We start from the raw sequence: 27,513 nt of genomic DNA, 5'->3' as shown, positions 1-27,513 counted from the left end.
TATAACTTTTTTTTCTCCCCATCTCCTATATTGCCCCCCACTTCCCTTTCCCCACTAGTAACCACTAGTTTGTCCTCTATATCTGTGAGTTTGCTTCTGGTTTTGTTCACTAGTTTGTTGTATTTTTTAGATTGCACATACAAATAATATTATACAGTATTTGTCTTTCTCTAGCTTATTTTACTTAGCACAGTGCCTTCCATGTCCATCCATGTTGCTGCAAATGGCAAAATTTCATTCCTTTTGATGGCTGAGTAGTGTTCCATTGTGTGTGTGTGTGTGTATGTGTGTGTGTGTGTGTGTGTATCTCTCTCACATCTTTTTTTACTTATTCATCTGTTGATGGACACACAGGTTGCTTCCATACCTCAGCAATTGTAAATAATGTTGCTGTGAACATTGGGGTGCATGTATCTTTTCAAATTAGTGTTTTGGGTTTGGGCTTTTTTTTGGTGGGGGGGGTTTATACCCAGAAGTGGAATTGCTGGGTTATATAGTAGTTCTATTTTTAGGTTTTTGAGAAGCCTCCATACTGTTTTTGACAGTGGCTGCACCAATTTACATTTCCACTAACAGTGTACGAGGGTTCCCTTTTCTCCACATTTTCGCCAGTATTTGTTACTTGTGTTCTTTTTGATGATAGCCATTCTGACAGTGTGAGATGACAGTTCATTGTGATTGAGATTTTCATGTCCCTGATGATTCATAATGTTGAGCAGTTTTTCATGTGCCTGTTGGCCATCTGCTTTTCCTGTTTGGGAAAATGTCTATTTAGTTCTTCTCTTCATTGTTTAATTGGGTTGTTTGTTTTTTTGATGTGGAGTTGTATGAGCTGTTTATATATGTTGGCTATTAACCCCTTATTGGTCATATCATCTGCAGCTATCTTCTCCCATTCAGTAGGTTGTCTTTTAGTTTTGTTTATGGTTTCCTTTGCTGTGCAAAAGCTTTTAAGTTTCATTAGGTCTCATTTGCTTATGTTTGCTTTTGTTTCCTTTACTTTGGGAGATGGAGCCAAAAAAATATTTCTGTAATTTATGTCAAAGAGTGTTCTGCATATGTTTTCCTCTGTGAGTTTTAACATGTTTTTAAAATGAGTTTTTCATATGTTAAATTATTGGGTTTTTATTTTTCTTTCTTCACTACAAAACAGAAAATGAGAAGCAATGAGAAAATCCTCATGGCCTTTAGAAATAATGTATTTAAAAATTTCAATGTAAAGATCTAGTTAAATTTAGACTCAGATTAGTTAAACGTAATGTGCCAAATTTCAAATGGAAATTTGGTTCTTTGCATTTTTAAATTCATAACAACTGTTTATAATATTCTATTTAATACAGACACATCACAATGTGCATGATAGATAGAACTAAGGCTTATTTATTTAATTTTTAATAGAATACAACACAAACATTTCTGTCAAAGGAACCATAAAATCATCCTCTTCAACCCACTCATTTTTCAAATAAGTAAATTAAGAGTCTTATTCAGAAGCAAATATCTTTCGTGTTTTTTTAAAAAAATCACTGAGCTTGCACACGTGGGTACAATTATAAATCTTGTTTAGATAGTGGTACTTTTCTGTTCCAGCTGGTAAGCAGCATTGCCCTGAGTGCCCACCTCTCATGGCCTTCTGTCACCTTCCCTAGGACTCCTGGGCCCTTCAATATCAAGCAACTATAGAGTTAACACTTTGTAAGCAGGAGCCTTTGGGAACCAGGCTCCTGCACTGACAGCAATGTCCTTTCAGAATGGTTGGTGCCCATGAGGATGTAGGTTGTTAAATAGTTTTGAGCTTCAACCCTGCATGTAGTCAATGACAGAAACTTAAATTTCCAGCTGTACCAGACGTTTGTTGGTTGAGCCAGCATCCATTCACACATTCTGCTCCCACCCCTGGGCACTCATCTTCCTGCTCCTGCCCACACAGCTTGTGTGTCTTGGTAAAAGGTGGTCCCACCCTCAGCCCCATGGAAAAGCCTTAATAGATTTCAGATCTTCAGTTCCTTTCAGCCCCAGGCCACAGTCACCATAGGCTGAGCATGTGACCAGCCAACCAGGCTATTCAGAATGCCGGGTCAGCACTGCTCTCTCCCCAACCAGGCTCTGTTGTTGAAAGCTGCAACCACCTTATTAACAGCAACAGGGCTAATCAGAATAAGATTAACTAGTGTGGTTGACAGTTAAGAGAAAAGACAGAAAAACAAAGCAACAAGAAAAAACAAAATTTAAAAACTGAGTTCTTACTGGCAATGGCTGAACTGCTAGATCAAGCAACTCTGAAGGCCTCTCTACATCTGGGCTTTCCAGTTCCCCAAACCTAAGCCCGTTTGTTGTTTAAGCCTGTTTGAGTTGAGTTTTCTTTTACTTGAAACCTTAAAAGATCTCATATACTTTTGTTGTTTAAGCCCATTTGAGTTGGGTTTTCTTTGACTTGAAATCTTAGAAGAACTCATATACTCATACACTGGTCCCCCAGCAGTTTTGTCAAAATTCTCCAGTACAGCAGTTTAGTTAATTATACCACCAAGTTATAAAACAAAGTAGAATTGCCCAAAATGTGTTCCAAAGAGCACAAATTCCAAGAGAAGTTAACAGCTGTTATAGTCCTGGAGAGGAACAGCTTAACAAAGTCAAATAAAATAGACCTGGATCATTTAACAAAGAAGATTTGTAATATACTCAAAATATAATTTTCATTTTTTATTCTCATCTAACACTTTTCAAATTTATTCATTAAGGCAGTTGCCCCCTGCCCCTTGCCTGAAGACCTGGGCAGGTCTATTGACTTTTCTACTTATCTTTTGGAAAGAGGTTAAATCTGCAAACATGGCCCTATTTCAGAAAATATAAGAACTTCTGTTCTTTCCTTCCCGTCACCATTCACCTGCTCAACACCACCTCAGGGAAAGGTGGGGTGAGGCGAAGTTTGCCAGATTTAGCAGATAAAAATACAAGATATCTAGTTACATTTGAATTGCAGATGAATAGCAAATAATTTTTAATATAAGCATGTCCCAAATATTGAATGGGATATACTTATAATAAAAAATGTTCATTGTTCATCTGAAATTCAAATTTAACTGAAGACCTTGCATTTTATCTAGCAACCCAAGATGAGAGCAGAAGGAAAAGGTGAGGGGATTTATAGTCCTTACTCTGCTAAGTGAGTTTATGTTCTTCGGGCATGGCAGATGGTAAAGGTGACTCATATAGGCCAATTTTAGGGGTTCTTTGAAAGTTCCATCATAGGGGAACTCTCCAGCATCAATTCTTAAGATTTGAGTGATACTCTTCATTTCTCCAGGATGTCCACCCACCTCTATTCCCAGACCATCATCTGGGAGACTCCACCTTCCTACAGCTCTCACCCCCTACAGCCCACCCATGGTCCACGGGAAGCAATGAAACATCTTTGCCCCCATGCAGCAGCAAGGCCAATCTAGGGACTGGCATCAAAGTGCTAATGGGCCAACTTTTTACATCTAGATTTCCCAAGAGGGAATCAGTTTCAGTCTGCAGTGTCCCTGACATATGGGGACATAAATTAAGCATTTCAAGTAGTCCTCCTGAAGCCCTTGCTCACTGGGCTTGATGTAGGAGGTAGCAACATTCTCAAGCAGAAAAGCTTGGGGCCCCATAGCACAGCTGCTAATCTCTCCCAGGAAAATCATACAAAACCTTTCCATTCTCTGAAAGGATCCAGGAGTTATGGAATAGGTTTCCAGATATTAGGCTTCTATAGTCTGCATATGGTGACTTAGAAACTCATTTAGGAATTCTGCATTTATTTTATCTTGATGCCTAGTTGAAATTTCAATCTTACATTGTTATATAGGTTTTTTTTTTTAACATAGCATACATTACAAATCTACATAGCAGTAATCCCCAAATGTATTTAGCTACATAAACATTTTCTTTTTTTTTTCTTCTTCTTCTTTTCAGAAGCATTTAATAAAATTGGTATTCTATGGCACAGATTTTGGAATGTTCTACCCAAGAAGATTTTTTTAGTGATTAAAGTAAGAGCTCTGAGTCCAGATTTGAATTCTGGCTTTGCCATTTACAGTGTTAGTTTAGTCTCTGGGCCTCGGTTTCTTTAATTAGAGATAATGGTTGAATTGAATTGAGTTGTTGAATTGCTGTGGAAGTGAGATTAGTCAAAACATGGCAAAGCACTTGGATCAGTGTCTGGCACAGAATATGTGCTCAACAAACATTAGCTGTTATTAGTAGCAGTAGTACTGGCAGTGTTAATGGCAGTATAAGCAATAGTGCTGGGGCTGCTTGGGTGATTAATTATAAAATGGCAAAGCTTTAATTACATTGAGACATGTGTCATTTTGCAAATGCATGTGTTTCTGATTTTACAGATCTAAAAAACAAATGATCCATACGTTTGAACGTGGCTAAGTGAATCAAAGCCTCCATACTATAATTTTTGTATCCTCTTTTATTTAGTCATATAAAACTTTTTTGAAATGTTGAATAGCATTTTCACATAATTAGAAGATATATAATTAGGAATTATCTTAATATTTTATTTTTAAAGAAAGGAAGATGCTTAATCCAAAAGGAAAAACATCATTAGCAACTCTGGATAAGAACAAAATGCAAAGTTGTTTATTTTATAACAAATTTCCAAAAACGTGCAGTCCTTTCTGTCTTGTGACTTTTCAGCTCTTGCAGCTCTGCCTGAAGCCATGATCTTACGACTGAAGAGTATAAGACAAGCACACCAAAGTCATTGATTTTTGAGCAGTGTCTCGCTTGCACATGAAACTCAGAAAGGCCAGAGAAAAAACAGCAAGCCCCACCAGCACACACCTCAAGACCACTAATTTTAAACACACGGTTGTATCCTAACTTGTGGTAAACAGCACACTAAACAAAGGTGGGCCCTCGATGAGCTGGGGAAAAGTCCCAGTCAGAATGTTTAGTTCTGAGTAGCTCAGCAACCATGAGTAGTAACCCCATTCACAGTTTCAGCAGGCTGTATAGTTATGGGTTGAACTGTGTCCCCTACCAAAAGATATGTTGAAGTCTTAATCCCTAGGACCTTAGAATGAATGTGACTTTATTTGAAGACAGGGTCTTTACAGAGTTAAAATGGGGTCATTAGGGTGGGCTTTATTCCAGTATGACTGATGTCCTCATAAAAGGGGGAAACATGGACACAGACATACACAGAGGAATACGATGTAAAGAGACACAAGGAGAAGATGGCCATGTACAAGCCAAGGAATTCTGGAAGCTACCAGAAACTAGGAGAGAAACCCGTAACAGACCCTTCCCTAGAGCCTTCAGAAGGAGCATGGCCGAGCTGACACCTTGCTTTCAGACTGCTGGCCTCCAGACCTACAAGACAATACATTTCTGTCATTCTAAGCCACCCCATTTGCAGTACTTTGTTACAGTAGCCCTAGCAAACTAATACACTGCATGAAAGTACGTCCCTCCAAACATGCACGTTACTAAAAGCAGTTGTCCTGTACTTTTTCCTGCCTACTTCCAATAGCTTGTAAAGCTCAAGACCTGCCCTTGGAGTTAGTAGAAACTTACACACAGAAGAACCTTACAAAATGAAGATACAAAGGAGATAAAATTAAACTAACAAGAAGACCGCTTCAGTATTGCTGATTTTTATTTCAAATGGTTAATGAAGTGTCTCTTACTGAAGGGGCTCACAAAAGTATTCTGCCTCTCAAGTTGTGCCACATTTAAAATTAAAATATTAGTCTTAAATACCAGCCATATTACATGAAGAATAAATTCTAATTGCTGTGAATAATCCTGGAATGCAAGGAATGATAGCAAATGACAACATTTACTGGCTCCACTCAAAGGATTATTTCTGGTTACTAGCAGGTCAAAGCTTAAGCCGGGCTCAGCCCTGCACACACCTGCCCGTGAGCCCCCTGGTGCCCTCATTTACTGGGCGTGACTAAAGCAAAGCAAGGGAGGAAGTGAACTGCTTTTCTGGGCTACTGCCTCCTACATAACCCTGGTTCCTGACTATTTGCTGAAAATGTCCACCCTATTAAAAAAACCAGTAGGAATTTTTGGTGGCTGGATTGTCGGATTCTCAGTAAGGCACAGTCCTCAAAGTATACCTCAAAAAATTCCCACAGGAATTAAAAACCTTTTCCCTCTTTTGGGTTCTTCTCTTCTCCCTATTCATTCTCCAAAACTCCCCATGGAGGCCTTTGCCCCTCAGGCCTCTAGTCTGAGTGATGTCACATGTCAAGTCCAAAGTCTCTGGCCAGAAAGATTAGGCCAGGGAAAACAGGGCTGTGGGTTTCACAGGCTCTAACACTCCCAATAACCACGAGCTGTGGGCTTTGAAGGAAGGCCTTCCACCTCTGGCTACAGAAACCTCAGCTTACTGTGTGTGAGAGGGGGAAGCTGTAGTCCACAGCTTCACACCGCTCTTGTAACCGGAAGATCCTACAGCTCTGATCCCAGATTCAGCAGGGAGTAGGGTGTGGATGCTGCTGTGATCTCACACCTTAGGTTAACTTTAGGAAGAACAAAAAGAAGACCTCTGACTGAAAAGATGTTGACGTTACCAAAAGAAAGTAGAGGAGTTTTGTGGTAGATTCCCAAGGAAAGTGTTACAGTATTAAATGATCCTACATGGAAATAAAGAAGACAGACTTCCAAATGCAGCAGACCAAGCCATTCCCAGGCAGTGGGTCCCACTGGGCTAGCAGGGACCCTGGTGTCTCTCATTCTACCTGGTCCACGGACTGCACTCATATTCTACCAGGACTGAGTCCAAAGCCCCATCACAAGGTGGGTGATCCACTAGTGGGCCATCTCCCTGCCTCTGTCTCACTCTCCTTCTCAGACAGCTCTTACTTACAAAACTCTCACTTCACGCTGAAGATGACTCATATTTTTTCATGATATTAGGTGATGTGTCAGGATCTTGGGAGGAAAAAGATGGCTTTCCCAATTTATGATAATTTAAGGGGGGGCTTAATGAAGGGGGGGGTCACAAGGGATAGTGCAGTAACCTGGGACTGGTAACAACAGAGCTTATATTTATGTCGGAGAGGGGACAACTGCCAGCACCTGAAAGAAGAGAGTTCTTTCTAAACATCTCTAGGGAGGGCTGCCGGCTTGAAGCAACCCCACAGGGAGGGAGCCAGGGGAACAAATACCCTTGAAGATAATACAAGGCATTTTGAAAACACCAATCCTTGCTAGTTGAAGTACTTCCTGAAGGAATTCTCTTAATGTTGCCAATCTGTTGAAAGTTTATCCCTCCTGAGGAGAAGCAGAGGTAGGATTTTTTTTTTTTTTTTTTAACCAATGCACTGTCAAAGCAATGCAAACTTTTTGGTGTGGGATAGGTGTGAGTATGCAGATCTAACATGGTTCCTTGTTCCCAGAATGTCCTCCTCTACCAGAAATTAGAAAGTTCGGTGGGGGGGAGGTGTAGCGTTCTTACAGTTTGCTACTTGTTATCCTGTGTAATTAAGTCCATGAGAGACTGGTTTTTCTTTGGACACACTCAGTGTGAATTTACTTAACCCATGACCAAACTGCTAGATTGGAGAGAAGTCACTCTAGAGCTCTCTCTTAATCTCTGAAGCCCACATTGCTTCAGGTCAGTGGGGTCAAACTCCTACAGTCTCACCATAGAGCTGTTTCAATCAGAGAATCTTACGCTGTGTCCTGCTTTATCTAGTATGTTGCTTTATTTTAAAAAACCCAGCTGGATCTATTCTCTTATTATGTTTCTACCCAAAAGAATAAGCCAAATTCTCTGATTCGTCTAGCCTGGGATAGCAAGTATACAGCAAAGTGCTCCCACTCGTCACGCCCGTATACTCACAACAGATGCAACTAATCATCCACTTCTAGTTCCTGGAAATTGCAAAATACGATAGTGAGTGTGTCTGTCAACAAATTCTGTTCGCCAAAGGATGAGCTTCTGCTTCCTCCCTTTTTTTGTCCCTCCAGGCCTTTGAAAATAGCATTAATATATACTATAATGGCCTTGTTAGGGTCTATTGTAATAAACCATTACCACATAACAATAGCTCATTCCCCTGTAATTACCCTTCTGCCAGCATCACTTATAAATCATGCTTCTCTTTCTTATCTACTCCTGTTAATCTTGTAACATCGCTGGTATTAAGGAGCAGTAATAACTAGTTAACATTTATCCTTCAGGGTAGGCCATGCAGTAAACACCCTGGTACACAATTGGTTTTCTTACCGGAATGTTGTTTGCAACCAAAGCCAGAATTCTTCCACTTCTGAGGGAAACGGGTTCAGCTGAGGCAGGGAGTACATCAACCAGGTGGCAGAGCATTTTTCTCTGTCTTAAACTTTAATCAGGTCAAATCCTGGAATACCAAAGTTGAGGGGGGAGGAATTCTTGATGCTGGAGATAAGTAATTTTTAAGGTAATATAAGACACTTAAAACAAAGAACTTATCATGCACAGTTGGTAACATAAACTAAGACTAGCTTCAGGGGAATGGCGGTAAGTATATGACGGTTACTTTCTGGCTCATTCATTTGTGCAGCAAACATGAATCACCCGCAAGCCACACATTTGCCAGGCACTGTTATCAGCACTGTTTACAGGCTCTCCCTAAACTTAAGAAGTTGTCTGGAGGGCAGCCACCAGGTCATAGCGCATGTTGACTCCAGATCAGTCTGAAACAGGTGAAATTAGGGTGGATGGATCGTAGATCTGGGCCAGTTTGGCATTTCTTATCATCTTACAACACTTTTATTGTGGATATTGATTTGCTCAAATATACAAGCATAACGGTACCTAATCCAAACCATTTTATCTGACTGATTATAAAGAATAAATGAATAGACAAAAATAAACATTCCAACCGAAGTCCTACCTGTTCAATTGATTAAAATCTGTTTTGTTTTTTTTTAAGGTGGATGCTTTGGGCAAATATGCAGTTGACTTTTTCTAGCCTCTCTACTGGGCTAAACCAGTTTCTCTAATATCACAGTTTTCTTTTCTAGCACCTTTATCCACTTTCCTGCTGCCCAAGTTCTGGTCTCCACCGCTTCACTTTACCCAGTCAGATGATAGTGCACTGAACTCTTGGAAAGGAATGATCACGGAATACCATAATTAATGACTAAACAATTTCAATGCTATTGGTTTGCTTTCTTTCTAGTGTACACAAACAAGGATAATAATAAAAGTTCAAAGGAACTAAAATCCTTCTCCCTCCTACAATATAAATTAACACCTTTATAAACAAGCGATTATTTACAAAGCTGGTCAAAAAAGTAGTTTAGATGTGGGTTTCATTTAGAATTTCTCAGTCGCATCTTTTGTTTTTCTCCTATTATTTAACAATTATTTTATTGTACATATCATTCCAAGTACTTAAAACAGAAATTGTTGTGATATTTAAAAATGTAGTTAGGAAAACAACAGAGGACATAACCTATCACTGTTTAAAAACAGTCATTGAAACAAACCAACCAAGCGCATAAGCAAAAAGCCCTTTCTAGTCCTATACTTGACTGCAAAGTAACTGACTGCAAAGTAACTGACTGCAAAGTAACTGACAGTTAGGAGAATAAACACACCTTCTCTCCTCTACAATTCAAAACACCTTCTCTTTACACATAATTATGCAGATTCTTACCTTAAAGGGGAAGATCACAGACTACTATATCACTGCTTTTTTATTCAAACTAAAAATCATAACTTCGTGTTTTTAAAAAGTTCAATGAAATCTGGAAAGCCGTTAAAAGGCCAATGGAGAGAGAGGGGGGAAGAAAGGAAGGCAGATTCATGCCTTTATTTCTGGAGGAAGGGTTTCTGAAGGCTTTTTCTAAAACTCTTTAGCACCAGCTCAAGTTGAGGTTCGCCTGAGCATTGCGTGCCACTCTTGAGGTGTCCTGGGGGCTGACTCATTTGCTTTATCATTTCTTGTGAAAACGAGAGGTGGCAGCTATCACTGGAGAGGAAAGGGTGACTTGGTGACTGATCTCTTTACTGAACTGAGGAAAGCAGTCACACGCAAGGTGCAGAACCTCCCAGCTCCCGGAGAAACCCAACAGCTTCAGAGAAAGGAAGTTATTTCTATCCAAGAAGACAGGTGGTAACTGAAAATGCAATCATGAAGGAAAGAAGAAACATCTTTTTCAGAAATATAGTAACAGTCTCATATAATCAGGCTTATTCCACTTCTCACTTACACCTAATGCTGTTAACTGTATATTGCAAGTTGAAATAGAATTGATCGTTGTTCTGGGTTTTAAAAATTCTCTCCCTTTCTAAATGCATCACATCACTTTTAACTGTCCGAAGAACCCTTTATAGTTTACTTCCTCTAAAACACGTGCAGTTTTAATAGAATGATGGGGGCAAAAAGTCACACACCCACTCAAAGGGTCTGAGGAGTGAGCAATGGGAACAGTGAACAGAGGAACGTAGAAAGTAATAAATGCCCTAAAAGAAGTTCTGAGAAAGTCAGGGTTTTTCTTTCCTGGGTCAGTGGGGCTTGGCTTGACTTCTGATTGAGCTGAACCTCAGTGACAGACACTAATGTCTTTCCACATGGATTTGGAGAGGAAATGGAAACAACAAAAATATTTGTTGGACACTTACTGGGATGAGAGTGAGGACAGACAGACACTTCTCTAAATACTTTACAAGCCTATCCATTTTAATCCTTAAAACAACCTGGAGAAGTAAATATTGTTATCCCAATTTTAGAGATGAGAAAGTTCAGACACAGAGTTAATGGAAAAGGAGAGAAAACAGACAGACTGATCCCACTGTCAATCTGGACTCTAAATGTTTCAAAAGCACATCTGCCTTTTTTGTGACGAATAACAAACATTTTTGTATTATTTCCATTAATGAAGCATGTCCTCATATGTTATCTCAATTTATCCTCATTAAAGGACTGGTGGGATGCTTTTATTAAGCTTGTTACTCAGGTGAGGAAAACAAGTTTTAGGGAGTTCTCAAGATCACTCATCAGGAAATGATAGAGCCAAGATCAGAACACAAATCTTGTGCCCTCAGTTCTTCTGCTTTTTCAGTTTTCCCCTTGCCTTTCATCTCTGTGCCCCTCCTCTCCCGACTCATGGGAAGGCTGTGATGTCCGTAAACTCTCGCATCCATCTGCAGCCAGAACTGAAGTTTCAGTTCATCAGCTTTACAGCCTCTTTTCCTGTTAAAAGACAAAGGTCCTTGGAGAGATAGCACTTTAATCTCTCACCCATCATTTGCACTTTAGTATGACAAAGGGTCTGAGATCAGTTGTTTGTTTTTAACAGACTTATTTTTGGAGCAGTTTTAGGTTCACAGAAAAACTGAACAGGAAGGTAAAGAGAGTTCCCACATACCCGCTACTCCAACACATGTATAGCCTCCCCGTTAGCAGAATCCCCCACAAGAGTGAAACATTCATTACAACCGAAGAACGTACATTAACACATGGTTATCACGCAAAACCTTACATTGGCTTCACTCTTGGTGTTGTCAAATTTATATTGACACATAGCCACCATTACAGTATTATCTGGGGTAGTTGCACTGCCCTAAAACACCTCTGTTCTCTGCCCATTCCTCCCTTCCTTCACCCTAACCCTGGCAACCACTGATCTTTATACAGTGAAATTAGTTTTTGACTGGGTTGGGGGGGGGGATAAAAATTTAAATAAAAAGCAAACAAAAAAATACAGATGATACGAGTATTCAGTCGTAAGGTATATGGGGTGATACGGGTGTGGGGACTGAAGACCTAAAGGGAAACTCACACAACTTAGTAAATGAGCGAGACACACCTCTCTCCACCCCACCCATCCTCACATCTTGCTGAAGACTCAGCTCAGCAGATTTGAAACAGTTTTTATAGTGAAAGCCTATGTTGAAATAAAAGCTTACATTTTTGTACATAATATATTAAGAATGTAATTGATACAAATTCATGTTAGCATCAAAGTGTAGCTATTTTAATGAAAGTTAGTCTCACATGCAGCTCAGCATCTACCTCAGGTGGCAGCATCAGACTATTTTTAAAATTTTGATCTAGTTTAACAGAATTGAGAAAAATCCAATTCATAATAACAAATATTTGCAAATGGTTCTTTAAAAGAACTCACATTGCAGTCTAGGACTACTTCCGTTAAACTGGATCAGAAGTTTTGAAGGGCACTAACAACTAGCTTGTATTCTTTAATATAAACATAAAAGCCTAACACACATCTAAAATGTACAGTCAGCATTAACACTGCCTATGTCAAAATATTATCAAAATATGACCAAGTTATGTGTTCAATTGCTTTTATCTATTGTGTTGTATTGGTGCATGAGAAAAGAATTCACCGAAAAGCTTTCCTGAGTCTCTAGGAACTTGGTCATGTAAGCGTTATCACGGTGTAGTTTTAGTTGTGCAAATTTATAGGCTCAAATTTTTTAAACAACCAGTACAAAGCTATAAACTTTTCTAAACCAAGGGTGGCACATCTGTAAGCACAGTATATGAACAGAGACAGGGAAAACTCTGGAAAAGAAGACTAAAAGGACTAGTCTCGTCAGGTATAAAAGATTATAAAATGCTAGTAATTAAACTGTTTGTGGGCTGGAATAGCTAATCAATGAAAGAGACTACAGGATACAGAAATAGACCCAAATGTGTCCAGGAGAATATGATCAAGCTGAGCACTTCAGTACAGAAAAAAAAAAAATGAATTTTCCATTTGGGGGAAAAAAAGCCATATGGGAAAAAGAAGCTGGATTTTTCTCATTCTTTATGTCAAAATACATTTCTGGTGCAGCGGTGTGCTAGGCTGGCATTTACCAGCTGGCAAGAGGCAATTGTGCACGTCTCTTCCTAGCTAACTCTGTGCTCAGAGAGGTTGCACTGAGAGCTTGTAATTGGGCATGGTAAGAGTGTTTACACCTCAGAAATTTGCAAATACTACAAATTAGGGCTTTTGTTTTCATTTCTGTGTTTTGAGATTCAATTTTCCAGTCACCACATCGGTAAGAAAAAAAAAATGTAAGATATGAACCAGAAGATAATATGAGCATTTTTCTTTTAATAACTTTCTTTAAAGGTGGTAAACTTTTTCTAAAAATCCAAAATACTGTTTTAAAGATACATCTTCCTACAAAAAGTAAAAATCTTCTACTCCAAAAAATCTCTGTAAGTAATGTTAAAATTAAAGTGTCAAAATATGTACACACATAAAGCAGGGCTAATGTTCTTATTATACAAAGAGCTCTAACAAGTTAATAGGGAAAAGATGAGCAATTCAATATAAAGGTGAGTGAAAGACATTAACTGACAGTTAACAGAAGTATGAATATACCTGGCCAATAAATATATGAAAAAATGCTCAATCTCATGCCTAACTAAGAAATTCAAATTGAAAAAAAATTAAGCCTATAAAATGGTAAAAGTTGAGGGTGGGCTGTGATGATGAGGGCAAGGTGTGGGGAAGCCTATTCATTCCTGTGGGATATTGTTAAATTTGACACAATTAAGTGAAATTGAAAATTCACATCTGTTTCAACTCAGTAATTCTACTCCTAGGAATTTATTTTACAGACTTTCCTAGATGCACAAAAGTGAGCAGACATGGATGACTGTTGTGGCACTGTTTGGGTAATAGTTATCACTGCTACATGAGAATTACCCACAAAAAGCTCAATATCATAATAAACACTATTATCTCATGTAGTTTTGATGTCCTAGGAGCTGGAGAGCAGCTTAGCTGGGTGGGTATCTCATGAGGTTGTAGTCAAGGTGTGGGTGGAGGCTGCGGTCATCTGAAGGTCTGACTGGGGCTGGATGATCCAGTTCCAATGTGACTCACTCTCGTGGCTGACAAGTTACAGGAGGCCTCAGTTCCTCATCCCACAGACTTTTCAGTAGAACTGTTAGGGTGTCCCCATAACAACCAGGTTTCACCAGAGTGAATGATCCAAAAGAGAGTAAGCAGAAGCCACAATGCTTTTTATGACCTAGTCCTGGAAGCCATTTCCACACTATCTGTGTTATACAAGTCAGCCCAGTTCAGTGAGGGAAGTGAATACACAAGGGCATGAATACCACGAGATGAGGCTCACTGGAGACCATCTTCTAAGGCTAGTTATGACAGTTTGGAATAAAAAGGAAAAAAAAAGGAATCTCAATATTCATTAATAAAGTACTGGTTAAAAGATTTTTTAACTTAATGTTGTAAGACTATTAAAAGAAAGAAACAACCTATAAGGGCTGCTATGGAAAAATGCCCAAAATATAAAGTGCATGAAGCATATATTTATATGTTATAATGAGTCCCTCAGTATTCTTATAAAAATAGGCATATATGCATAATTACATGCATAAGAGCATGAAATCTGTGCAACCATTTATAAGATCTATCAGTGGGCAGTGGAATTGGGGGTGATAGTAGTTAGGGATACATAACTTTATTTTATGCTCTACACTTATACTAGAAATGTTTGAAAAAATGTTACTATGCACACACATTTACAATTTTTAAAACTAGTTAACAATATGCTCCACAGATATGTACAGCACAGATAGACAAAAGGGGATATCATTTTAGTCAAGCTCAGACCGATTTCCAGATCTAGCTCCTTACTCGGAGGAGCTAAGTGAGTAAGCAGAAGGAAGAGAAGATGGTCTTCTGAATTGAGGATGGAGTACCAGTCTCCCTAGTGTCCAAGTCTCCAGCCTCTGCAGAGCTGGATTAACATGAAATGGGAATTATCCCCAAAGTAGAAATCAGCTGTGGTGGATTTCTCCCTATTCTAAGGCCACAGGGTACTTTGGAGGGTCTGGCAGCTGGGATGTGCAGGAATGGCGGGGTTTGCAGTGGGTAGCAGTTTCACCAGGTCACACAACGTGGAAACCTTGATGTTAGCAAAACTCAGCACCTTGATGTTAGCAAAACTCAGCTCCAGTGGATTTCCAAAGCATCCGCTACCATGTGAACACCTGTCCTGGAAGATCTTCAGGGACTGTAGCTGCTGGGAGTTGACTCATCTCTCCTGATGGATTATCTTGAAGGGGATGGAGACCCAGGAAGCCCATGCTCAGTTTATTACAAGGCCAAGTTTTGGGTTTGAACCTTGGAATAAGTTCTCTACCAGGGTGAGGAAGAGGATGGCTGAGAATTGTCTATAGCAAGCATGAGCAAAACAGAGTAATAGGATTTTCTTTAAATTTTTTTGTTTTGTTTTCAACTTTATTTTCTGTTAGTTTGCATGCTTACCATTTTTTTTAAGTTTTTAAAATAGATTTATTTACCTTATTTTTATTTTATTTATTTTTTGAAGGAAGGGAGGTAATTAGATTTATTAATTTACTAATTTTTGTAATGGAGGTACTGGGGATTGAACCCAGGACCTCATGCATGCCCAGCATGTACTCTACCACTGAGCTATACCCTGCCCCCAGTTACAGAGTTTTAAAGAAGCCTCCTAACAGCTTGTATCAAATGCTAATAATACAATGATAATAATTATAAAGATGTAGCTAACATTTATTAACTGCTTATTATTCACTTACTAATTATATCCATTTTACAGATTAAAAAGCTGAGAATTGGAGAAGCTAAGCAGTCTTCCCAAGGATGTTGCACACTTTTCTTTGGAATTTCAGTTTTGGCAAATAATTCAAAAATGTACTTTTGAAAAAATTAAAATTGAATCAAAGATATTAAGAATTCATGAAGCAGTTCTGTCCAAGGAAATGGAAGACCGCTGCTTAGATGACCCATCCTTGGAACCAATGAGTAGAATTTATAGAAGGTTAGTTCTCTGTTCAATAAAAAGTATAAGCTTATTCAGAATTAAACTATTCAATCAGGGAATGAACTTTCCTGAGAAGTAGTAAGCTCCCCATCACTGGGCATATTCAAGCAGAAACGTAATTACCTGTTAGGTATAGTACAGAGAAATGGGAGCAGCTTACCATTGGGTTCCCTTTCAAATCAAAGTTCTGATGTTCCTATGAGAATAGAAGCTTCCCTTTGTTATCCTTCACATTGAACTGAGTTAAAGCTTCTGATTGCACAAGGCTGGATTAAATATATATCCTGAGATTGTGGGGTTTTAAAAACAATAGTAAACACTTAAAAAGTGCCTATTATGGGTGTGACACTGCTTTACATAGATTAGCACAGGTAATCCTTCCTACCATGCTATGTACACAGGATTTACATAAAATTCTAGCCTTGAAACCTAGGTACCAAATACATGTTCTTCAGCACTCTGCAATGTTTTAAGATCCACATAGTGAGATACAGCTGCCATTATAGGGCCCTACAAGTGGAGAAGGGTTTAGCTAAGACACTGCAGATAAATGAATAAACAGACACAGGAAGTGGTTTGTCACATAATAGGGAGTTTCTATCCATGTTTCTATAGTTATGTCACCAAACCACAGGCTGACACTAAGAAAAAAGAATCAGTGCCAGAAAACCCTCGATACCATTAACATTCCTTGATTTTGAACTCAGTACAAACTAGCTTAATCTAAAAATTTTAATTTAATATGAGAAAAAAAAGGAGAAAACCATAAAAATAGCATTCATAAGTTCTCTAGTCCTTGTTTCCTTATTTTGTTCATAACAACAGGATTTGTTTTCACAGAGCAACAACCACAAGACCTTACCATCCCTTACTGAATGCAAATCATGGTAAGATGCTGGGAGGCAAGGTCTTGGCACCTACGAGCTTCTGTAACTCAGTGGTTCCCATTACAGCTTCGAAGCCAAACCACTTGAGGCTGGACAGTTGGCTCTGGGGTGTTGAGCAAATATGTCATCTATCTACCCTGCCTTTTTTCTCACATATGCAATGGACATAATAGCACCTCTCTCATAGGATCCTTTCAAATACTGAATAAGTTAACTCATGCAATTTTACAACAGTGCCTGGCATGTAGTAAAACCCCTACTAGTATTAGCTAGTGTGAGGGGAAATGGAGCATTTGAGCATAAATCTGAGCTTACAAAGAGATAAATAATGTTACCTAGTGGTACATGAGAAGCAGATGAGAGTTACAGATATGAAATATGCTGGGGTTCAAAGTGGAGTGAGATGGTTATGGGTGGGAGTGGTAGGGGCCACTGGGGCAGACTCTCAAGGTGAGGAGAGAAGAGCCAGAAACGAATTCTTCTGCCCACCTTTGATGTGGCATGGCTTTCAGATGCTCTCACGAGTATGACATTCTCAGCTAATCTGAGGTGGTCTGTGAAGCACAATTGACCACAAAGGGGGAAAAAAATAGTAAGAGAATCAAAAAGTTAAACAATAGGTGGGAAACAATGATATATAAAACAATGAAAATACACAGAGTAACGTGTTATTTCCTTGACAAATAAAACATACCTACATATAAAAGAATGTTTAATATTTTGGTATATGTGTAAATATCTATCACTGAATTTTCTCTTTTCCAGAAAAATTCCTCTATCAGATTACTCAAATTTCTTAGCTTTAAAATTTTGTTTTTGATGTTGACCAGAGAAAGTGAAAAGCAATTTACTGACACTTCTATCTTATACAATGTAAACACACAGCATGTTTATATTTTCCACTGTGAAGGGGAGCGCGTGAGCATGCAAATGACTAAACTCTTCTTCCTGACTAATCTCATCTACTCCTCTTCCTACTTCTAAAGTGATAACTAATTATTTATCTAGTTTTCCATTTATGATATATCTAATCAATTGTTTTAATGTCTTCAGTATGGCTTTAACTGATTTACTAAATAGGTGACGTTTGGATACACTGAACAGTTTACAGAACTCTTTCCCATGCATTATCTCAGCTACCTCTCACAGTAATTTTGAAAGGAACACATTACTCATTCTGTTTTACAGATGTGGTAACTTGAGAGTAGAGTCGGTGTGACTTTCCCTAGATCACACAGCTGTGACTGGTCTGAGATCTGGGCTCAGATCGTACGGGAATATTATCAACGGTTTCAGAAATGGTCGTTATGCATTGAAGGGTCCTCTGGTAGCTGGTTAAAAAAGGAAAAGGGGGAACGATACAGACTTTGTATGAGTCTCCGTCGATAAATGTTTTTGTGTTGTCACTTATTTGTCTTATTTCATTTTTGTTTTTGTTTCTCCTCACAAGACTCAGAAGCCTCCCAGGGACGGCAACTAATTCCCACACCCCCGACTCTGGTCTGGGCTCTGTTCTTCAGGGGAGCAAGAGCTGGACGAAAGGAGCACGACTCCCCTCTAGTCACAGAGACGTACTGGACTGCTAGGTCCTGGGAAACTTTCCCAGGAACTGTCCTATTGCTTCATCGTCACTGGGGATTAGGTAAATTGTTAAAGCCCCAGGCCTGTGTGCTGGCTTCATAGCCCCAGAAAATGTGTCAGCAAAGCTACTTCCTACTGTGAAACCCTTTAGCAGAAATGGTGGCTCATGACAGGCCTGCAACAATGTAAGGAATTTTTACCAAGAGCTTGGAGGCTGGACTGTTGGAGGAGAGGTTAGCAGGAAGCCCAGGATAGCCGAGGGGCTGACTCAGAGGCAGTTGCCGGCCACCTGAGAGGAGAGTTGCTTCACCCAGTCCTGGGAAACATGGACTCATGGCCTGATGACCCCTTTGGAATTCTGAGTCTCTTTAGTGTATGGAGTGAGAAAAAAGATACAGAGAATCTTCCTGGATTAGGGGAAACGGAAGGGGGGATGCACACACGAAAAACGTCAAGTGGTTGGTAAAGGCAAGGAGCAGGCGTCAGTGGTGTGATGGTTAATTTATGTCAACTTGGCTGGGTCACGGTGCCCAGATACGTAGTCAAACATTATTCTGGGTATTTCCAGGAGGGTGTTTTTCATGGAGACTAACATTTAAGTGAGTAAAGCAGATTGCTCTCCATAATGTGGGTGGGCCTCTTCCAATCAACTGAAGGGCTGAACAGGATAAAAGACTGAGCTTCTGGAGCAAGAGGAAATTCTGCCAGCAGACAGCCTTCACGTGGACTTGTATGACAGCACTGGCTCTTCCCTAGGCCTCCAGACTGATGGCCTTAGAACCTGAACTGCTTAGGATGAGACTTGGCAGCCTCCATACTTGCATGAGCCAATTCATTCAAATAAATCTCTTGAGATAGACATATATCTCCTATAGGATCAGTTTCTCTGGAGAACCCTGACTAATACAGGCGGGTTGTAGTCCTCAGGCTTCAAGAAAGGGACCTGAAGCTGGTGAACAAAAACCAGCGATAGAGCACCAAGCCATACTGTGGCTCCATTTGGCAAGGTACTTCGGTACTGATCTCACTCCTGGCTTCTTAATTTTCCAACATTACTTTCCTCTTGCCAACTTTTCTTACTTTTAATTGAATACATCCTAATATATTTTATGTGTTATTATAAATCACCTTAATTCCTTTTCAGGATAAGTTAGAAGTATAAATAAATAGATTCTCTTTATTTGAAGCAATTATTTAAAGCTAGATTTAGATTTCTACATAAAAGGAAGGAACATATGAATTATCCAAACCTAAGAAGAAAATCATGAGGAGAGACAGAAGTCCAATTGTGTGTGAAAGTATCTTAGTAACAGAAGAGAAAGTATTGAAGTTAATCCAAAGGATAAAACATCAAACCACAGAGATGTAAGCAAGAACCAAAAACTCTCTTAAAAAAAAAAGGTGAGTTACAAAATGGAAAATGAGTTTGGTGTTAGTATGCCTACTTAAATTTTTGTGAAAATTGTCAAATTAAAAATATTTTCTGGTGGAAGAAAATTAAAGGGTTCAAGGATACAACACATAGTTAATGCAAACACGATCCTATGCTATCTATGTACATATGCTTTTCAAAATGTGTATGCTTCTAACTCCAAATTAATAAAAATCCAGGTAAAATTTCATGCTATGTCAAAAAGAGGAGCTTAGGGCATTTCTGACTTTATCTCCGATTATTACGAGACACTAAAAAATAATGAGGAACAAACAACAGTGAACTCAGAATGTCACACCACAAAAATAGAGCAGGAGTGAGAGGGCTCCACCCACCTGCCCACATGAGAACCTGGCCGGTGAGAAACCAAACCATGTAACAACTCTGAGAGAAAGCCCACAGACTTCATGAAGAAGCATCCTTCATCTAGGAACTAGTTTTTCCCAAACAGAAAGTGTCCTTCAGTCAGTCTCCTTGCTCTCCTGTGTTGTATCTCACCAACCCCACCAGGAATTAATGACGCTGTAGGGGCAGCACAAGGATTGTGTGATCGTCAGTCCAGGGAGGCCAGATATTTTCTTCCAAGCCCCAGGCTGGCTCATTCCTTCAGCTGAACTTCCTCCAATTTGGAGGGGATCAAGGGGGAGCGGTGAGGAGTTGTGGGGTTTTGTTCTTTCACTGGGTAACTTTCATTTCTATTTGTATTCTATTGATTGCCAAGGAAACCATGTTGAGGTTTTCAACCACTGGTAGCTTCAGCCCTTCAAGTTGTCATTAGAATAGAATCTGAAGAAAACTAAGTAGAGCTATAAAAACCAGAATATGTTTGTTTTTTTTTTTTAGGTTTCTTTCTTTACAAACACAACTATGCTTAAGTTCCTCTATAACTCATGAGATGCTTTTGTGGTTGAGCCAGAGGGCTGCTATGTTTAGAGAACATAACCCCAGAAACAGTGGTCAAGTCGTTAGATGGTCATTGATTTCAGTATAACTTATAATCTCCCAAGCAGAAACTTTAAAGAGGTCACACATCTGAGACACTGTCCAGCACTCCACCTCTGAAATACCTTCCCCATATGCCTTGACATGTATGAAATCTGTAACTGTAGTTTGAATTTTATGAATATTAATTTTACTTACCAGCACAGATAGAAAAGAAACTTTAGTGCCACACTGAAAGTTCTATGAATCTTGAAGAATTATTAGAACCTATTAAGTAATTCTTTTCTATGACTATATTGATCCCTTAAACTAGTTAGAAGATAACATGAATTTAATAAATCTTAACATGAGGTTAAAAACAGGAAGAGTTCTTTAAAACACTGATAAGGTGATGGCAACTCATGATTAAAAAAAAAATCAATGGAAAGTTCTTTCTGATAAAAAACACCTATCTGATAGGAAAGTATATATAATGAAAACAGTGTTTTGAGATCTTAAAAAGAATTTTTGAGATCTTAAAAAAATTCATGACTTTTACTTTTAAATTTTTTAAAATTAATCTAATAAATGCCAGCAGTTAAAAACAAAATCAAAGGCTTAAAATGAGAAACAGCAATTCTCCGTCCCATGGGTATACAACCCTAGTCCTGCTCTCCAAAATCAACAACTTTTAAGTCTTCTAGATTTATCTTTTGTTTACCTCTACATTACTAAATAACTAGAGGTCTGTCTATTGTCTTTGCTTCTCTCTCTCTCTTCTCAGATATTTGGAGATTTCCCTCAAATCTCTGATGATCCATGCCCTTAAAGAGGCACTAAAAATTTGACTGAGGGATGGGGTAGTGCAGGTGGTGATGAGAGGTGGGTAAAAGAAAGAGCTAATCATTGTGAGGTGAAAATATCAAAGCTCCCTCCCAGGGTAAAGATTTTGTTTTTGTTTGGGTTTTTTTTCCCTCTAGAACTATTCTATAAAATTGTTTTCTGGAAAAGAGCCCTGGAATCTCCTGCCCAGCTGGAGGCCAAATTCCCCTGAAGGAAAGGGGTAGGCAGTAGTCAGTGGCTCACTTTTCAAGAAAACCCCTATTTTCAGTGCCAGCCTGTCCTCTGCCTCTGAAGGTTTTAAATAACAGAGGGAAGTACTTAAGATATAAAGTTAAGGGGGGAAATTAGGAGACAAAATTGTACACACAGTATGATTTAACTAAATTCAAATATGCATGAAATAGCTAGCAATACACCAACATATTGAGAGGTTGTGGTTATTTCTGAACGGTGGTATAAAATGTGATGATTATTTCCTTCTTGATACTTGTATTTTCTAAAATTGCCACAAAGTACAGCATGAATTTAAATTTAGGGGAAAAATACTTGGTTTTAAAGAAACACATATCAGGATGCCAAAAAGAAAATCCAGGAAGGTAGGTACATGTTGCTATCAGAATTTAAAAGAATTTTTCTGCCCCTAGTTTAAAATATATAATTAAATATTTAATATATTAATATTTAGAAAATATGAGGCTATTAAGAAATATATTGAAATACTGAAATGGTCCCTTGTGTAAAAGAATCCAGTTCAAGAAATAGGACACTGCTTAGTGTGAAGCCCTCTGGAAGCCCTGCCTCGACCCTTCTCCCCAGAACCTGGATTTGTCCTTGGTTTTTCATCAGAGTTTTATCACCTAAAAACAGTCTATGGCCTAGCTCTGCATCTTTTGAATTTTACACAAATGGAATCATGTCATATGTATTATTCTACAGGTTGCTTTTTTTTTCACTCTATGTTTGTGTTTTTTGTGGATAATTCTGGTTTATATTTTTTATCTACTGAATACCTCTATTATTACATCTTTATTCAACATCTTAGTTCTCCCTTTCTTTAGACAGCATCCATTAGTTCCCTCTAAAACCAATAAGAAATTAGCATATTTCCATTTCCTCCCCTGTGACTCCAGCCAGAGGTAAGACAAACTTAAGTGTTCTTATGTTTTCTTTCTTTACTTTATCAAGATATTCTGTGTTCTGATTTTTCCAATTGCATTTTTAGTCCTTAAAAGCATAAACATGTATTTGTATTTGTACAAGCAAATTTTGAATTTTTTTGATCCTATGTCACTAATTTCACACTCCCCCAAATATCCTTGCTTATTTGTGAATTAAATATACACATTAATGTACTAATTTATTATGAACAAATAATTAAATTACAAACAAAAATAGAACTTTTGAAAGGATAAAAATGTTTTCTTACCTTTCCTCACTGAAATATCTCTTGCACGCCCTGGGGTATAGACACCCTCCCAATTTAGATGAGTGGTCCTCAGCCTTTTCAGGATCATGCATCCTTTTGAGGGTGAAATTAGCAATACAGACTCTAAGAAAAATGCACACATTTTCTCATGATTTCAGGCAATTCACAGTTCTAGGAACTCAAGGTGCACACTGTACTTTACACATTCAACATTACTGGGATGACAGACATTTCCAACTTCAGACTGTCTCTGTAATCAAGACAGAAATGAAACACCATGGAGCCATCTGATGAGATATAAACATCACTGCTTGAATAAATATGTAATAACTCCTTTAGATAATTTCTCCAACAATTCCATGGTTCAGTGAGGAGAGCTCTCCTTTCTCTCTCATCTTCTCTCCTTTCCTGCCTCCTTCTCCTCTTTTGCTGTCCTGTTCTCTGCCTCTCTCTCACTGTCCCCATCTCTGTCTTCTCTTCCTCCTTCTCTTCAGTTTCTCCTCCTCCCCACCCACCATCCAGCAAAACAAAACTCTCATGATATACTGGAGCAAATGGGCTCCACCTACTGGCTCTTCAAAGCATTTCATATTTAAACACAACTTGAGAAACTGGAAACACTACCTGACATGTCAATGGAAATAACTTTATGACCTAAATTTCAGTACCTAAGAAGACCTTGGTAATTTATCGACTAGGATCATTTCTAAAAATCTGAATTTAATTCCTGATTTATCAAACATGTTACTTGGAGCGTGTGCTATTTTAATAGATCCTCTTATATGTGGACACATAGTTAATGTTTTAACCCTGATTACAACTGAGACAGGAGGGAAAGGGGCAGGACACCACCACTGAAGGAATGACACAGCAATTGAGAACAGGACAAACTGGTTAGAACCAAGATGGTGGAAAATTCGAATTCTAGTAGACCTTGAGCCTCATGGCACACCCACAGGTGCCATGACAGTTCCTAGGTTGACCATAAACGGCCAGAAAGAGGGCAGGGGCCCAAAGTAGTTAGATTAATTCTCCTACTCACTAGCGTATGAAATTACCGAGCCCATTAAAACCAACAACTCCCCTCCTCTGTGGTCACTCTCTCTCTTGCATTCTCAGCCTCGCTCTTGAATTGTGTCCTGTGCAAGGCAAGAATCTATTCTCCAGCAACACAATCACACCCAAGTTGTCCCTTTTGATTCCTTTCCTCCCTACTCCAATGGTTCAGTGAGCTGCTCTCAGGACCCTTCCCAACACCTCTTTCTTTCCCTGCCCATTTCTCCACCCTCAGTTCAATCTTTGACTCTCCCTTATTACACTGCACACACTTCCTCAAACGGCTCACCTACTTCTCCAATTCTCACCTTCACAAAAACAGTCGGCAAATACACGTTTCTAGCTGAGCTCTACACTCACATCTCCAAATACTGGTACAGATACCTTGCAGGCATGGCAAGCTCATCAAATCCACTCTCCTTATTTGTTTAATGGCATCCAACCTGTTCCAGTCATCCACTGCTATTTAACTAGCCACTCTAAATTTAGTGACATAAAAGGGCAGCCATTCTATTATGCTCACAGATTCTGTGAGTCAGGAATTTTGTCTGATAGGGCACAGCAGGGATTGCTTGTCTCTGCTCAGCTAGAGCTGAGAACACTATCTTCTGCTACTGCAGGAGAGATACGACATCTCCCTCACATAACTAAAACAGTGGGAGAGGTAAAGATGAAAAGCAGGTGCTTGTTCTTTGTTCCATAGAACCATTCACATTATTTTTAAGGACCACTCTCTTGTTGAATAGCATGTAAGATCAAGGACACATTAAAGAACTAAAAATTACTTGCAGCAATAGTTAATGGGTATTGATATTGTAGACAAAGAATGTTGCCTGGCTTATCAGTAAACAAAGGATGCCATCAGCCACTGCAGTTGCCCCCAATAGTGCACCCTGAGGGGATTCAGGATAGAGAAAAACAGGACACTGGCTTTACATAGTTCAGATACATATCAAAGGAGTAATTTCAAAGCCCTTTGCATTTTCCCATACAAAGAAAGACACTAAAATTATTAACTTGAGATGTCTGGGGTTTTTTTGTGATTGGCAGTAATCTTTTGATGTTTAACTACATGGTTTTTTAGGGGGTTTTTGTTTGTTTGTTTTGGTTTGGTTTTTTTTTTTTAGCGAAAACTCCCATATATCCTAGCTCCTCCCCTACTTCTTTGGGACTGTTCCCTAGAGCAATCTGAGAGGCTGCTGTCCTGGCTATAATTCTCAGTAAGGTCACTAATAAAACATAATTCTCAACTTTCAGGTTGTGCATTTTTTTCAGTTGACAATATCCATATTATTAGAAATATTCTTTGAGGATATCTGCCAAATTAGTTATTTTTAATAGTTAAACTATAACCTGAATTGTAATAAATCGATAAATTGGTTTGAAACTCTGCATGTAATACCCAGGGTTAGAAAGATGGCAAGCAGTAGGCATGGAGGATTCTAAAAGCCTCAGGCTGCCTCGTCAAATCAGAAAATGGAAGCAACGCTGACCAGCACTAAGCGCAAATAAGCATAGATAAATCACTATGAAGATTTTCATTTACAAATGCATTATTCATTTGTTGCTAGGTAACAGAGGTGTTCGACTGGTACAACTTGATTGTGAACTTTAGTTTGGTACCTCCCTACCCACTTCATAAGCACATACATCCACGAGAGTCAATGCTGTATCTCTAGATGATCACAAAACCAGCTCGCTTTCCTAAGTGACTGTCAACTCATTGAAACCATGATGGATTAGATTATGCCTAGTTTTATGTTCAAACATGTTTTGAAATGTGAACAGGAATAGGTGAAGGATACTTTAAAATACTAACGAGTTTAACTTCTAGAATCAAAACCAAGTACACTTATTGGAAGACAGAATGCAGTTTAATTACCTTGCTCTGCTGGTATATGCTGGTGTGTATCTGGCATAAAACCACCTGCAGAAACAAGTCTGTGAGGTTTTACGTTGCATGACCCATGACTCGGATTCAGGTTATAATACAAAGGTATTTAGTGAAGCAATATTGTAAATGTCCAAGCTCCCTAACTTAAATGTGGTAGTACAGGTTTACTGTGAAATTGGAACTTACACATGTGTGTCTTTGGAAAGAAGGACCAACTTTTTTTAAATGTAGGATTTCAGACACATAGTTAATACTTGTGGCAGAGATAGTACAAACATCCTTAAAATTTTTTCTAAATGGGCTCTTAAGAGATGTATACTGGGAACCTCAGTCTCCACAGACCAGGAATGAGACAGTTATATAGAAAGTCAAACAATATTGCAAAACAATGTTGGAATACAAAGGTTAACAGGTCATTCATAAGGTAGCAGACTTTATAAATGAGAAAAAGACCCATCTTAAATATTTTGAAATAAGTGTAGTGTGCACTGAATGACTATGAAGCCAGACTGTGATGATAGCAATACCAAAGGTAAAATGCACTGAGAGGGATGATAAGAGATTCCAAGCAGAGAAAGCAGCCACCTGAGCAAAGGTCAGATGGAAGAGAATTAAGGGAATGTTCAGGAAAACGGTGAGTGATGAGCAGGGGAGGAATGAAGGAGAAGATAAGGCTGAAAAGCGAGGTTTGGGTTCAAATGGTAGATTGCTTTCAAAGTCAGGCTTAATTCAGAAAGTTTTCTGTAGGAGAAGGGAGGATGCTTAGAATATTAGAGGAGGGCAACAATAATGGGATTTGGGGAAGAAATTCTGAAGGGAGAGAATGGAGGTCATAGTGACCAAAGGCAAGGAGGGAATTGCAAATATTCAGGTGAGAGGGAATGTGGGACCTAAGTAGTGGGTGGCGGGCAGAGGCAGGAAATAAGGAACACTTCAAAGGTAGACTCAATGGGATTTGATTTGAGCAATGAAGGAGAGAAAGTCAAATTATTTTGTGGTTTTGGTCGTGAAAGGCTACGTGGTGGTTTTCATGATGACCACAAATCCTTGACACTCCTCCCATTGAGAAACTCTGGGATCTAATTCCTTCTCTTTGAATTGGGAGCTGGTCTTAATGACTCACTTGTAACCAATGGAATGTGAAGGAAGTGACATTACATAATCCCTGGGATTAGATCAGAAGGCAACCGCCTCTGCCTTGATGGGTAGAATGCGTGTTGTGAGCCACCTGTAGGCACTAGGTCCACAGTCCAAGCTAAGCCTAGCCTTCCCACAGACATGTAAGTAAAAAACCAGCAGATGATTCCAGCATTGATAAATTTTAACAGCAAAAGACTCCTGGAAGGATAAATCATTAAAAAAAAAAAAAACATTATTTGGCCTTCTATTCTGGTGCTCTTTAGCAGAAGTTTTTATCTCATTAATTACTCAGTTGAATAGGTGGGTAAGTAGAGAACAGTGATGGGTATAAAGTGGTAGTTAGAAATTTGCTCCAAAGCATTTATGTCCCACCCCCAAAATTTCCATGCCTTATGACCACCAATACACGTGTTCAAGGCATTTGGAGGTGTACGCTGTGCCTCTAGTAGACTCAGACATCAATATAAATTTGGAAGAGAAATTTAAGTTTGGATAACAGCAGAATGATTTTCCAATAGTTACACAATGCTGTCATTTTTTCCCCATAGT

At 38.9% G+C, this 27,513-nt stretch overlaps 1 protein-coding gene across 8 annotated transcripts in view; it reads right to left on the bottom strand.

Annotated features, from left to right (window-relative positions):
* The window catches only part of CPOX (coproporphyrinogen oxidase), a 60,932-nt gene that overhangs the window by 19,763 nt on the left and 13,656 nt on the right, over nucleotides 1-27,513 (bottom strand). Inside the window, exons 8-11 of one of the 8 annotated variants that reach the window (XR_010384709.1) lie at nucleotides 22,875-22,967; nucleotides 8,231-11,183; nucleotides 7,844-7,875; nucleotides 4,602-5,358 (exon numbers count right to left, since the gene is read on the bottom strand). The exons of 1 other annotated variant lie outside the window; for it this stretch is intronic. The gene's annotated coding sequence lies outside the window, so the exon portion shown is untranslated. Of the gene's footprint in view, nucleotides 1-4,601; nucleotides 11,184-22,874; nucleotides 22,998-27,513 lie in introns of those variants that run through there. 6 more of the 8 variants (XR_010384704.1, XR_010384708.1, XR_010384703.1 and 3 more) reach the window with 6 other exon arrangements.

Source organism: Camelus dromedarius, chromosome 2, assembly GCF_036321535.1.
Source record: "Camelus dromedarius isolate mCamDro1 chromosome 2, mCamDro1.pat, whole genome shotgun sequence".
NCBI classification, from domain to species: domain Eukaryota; kingdom Metazoa; phylum Chordata; class Mammalia; order Artiodactyla; family Camelidae; genus Camelus; species Camelus dromedarius.
This window is presented reverse-complemented; position numbering and strand designations above follow the sequence as displayed.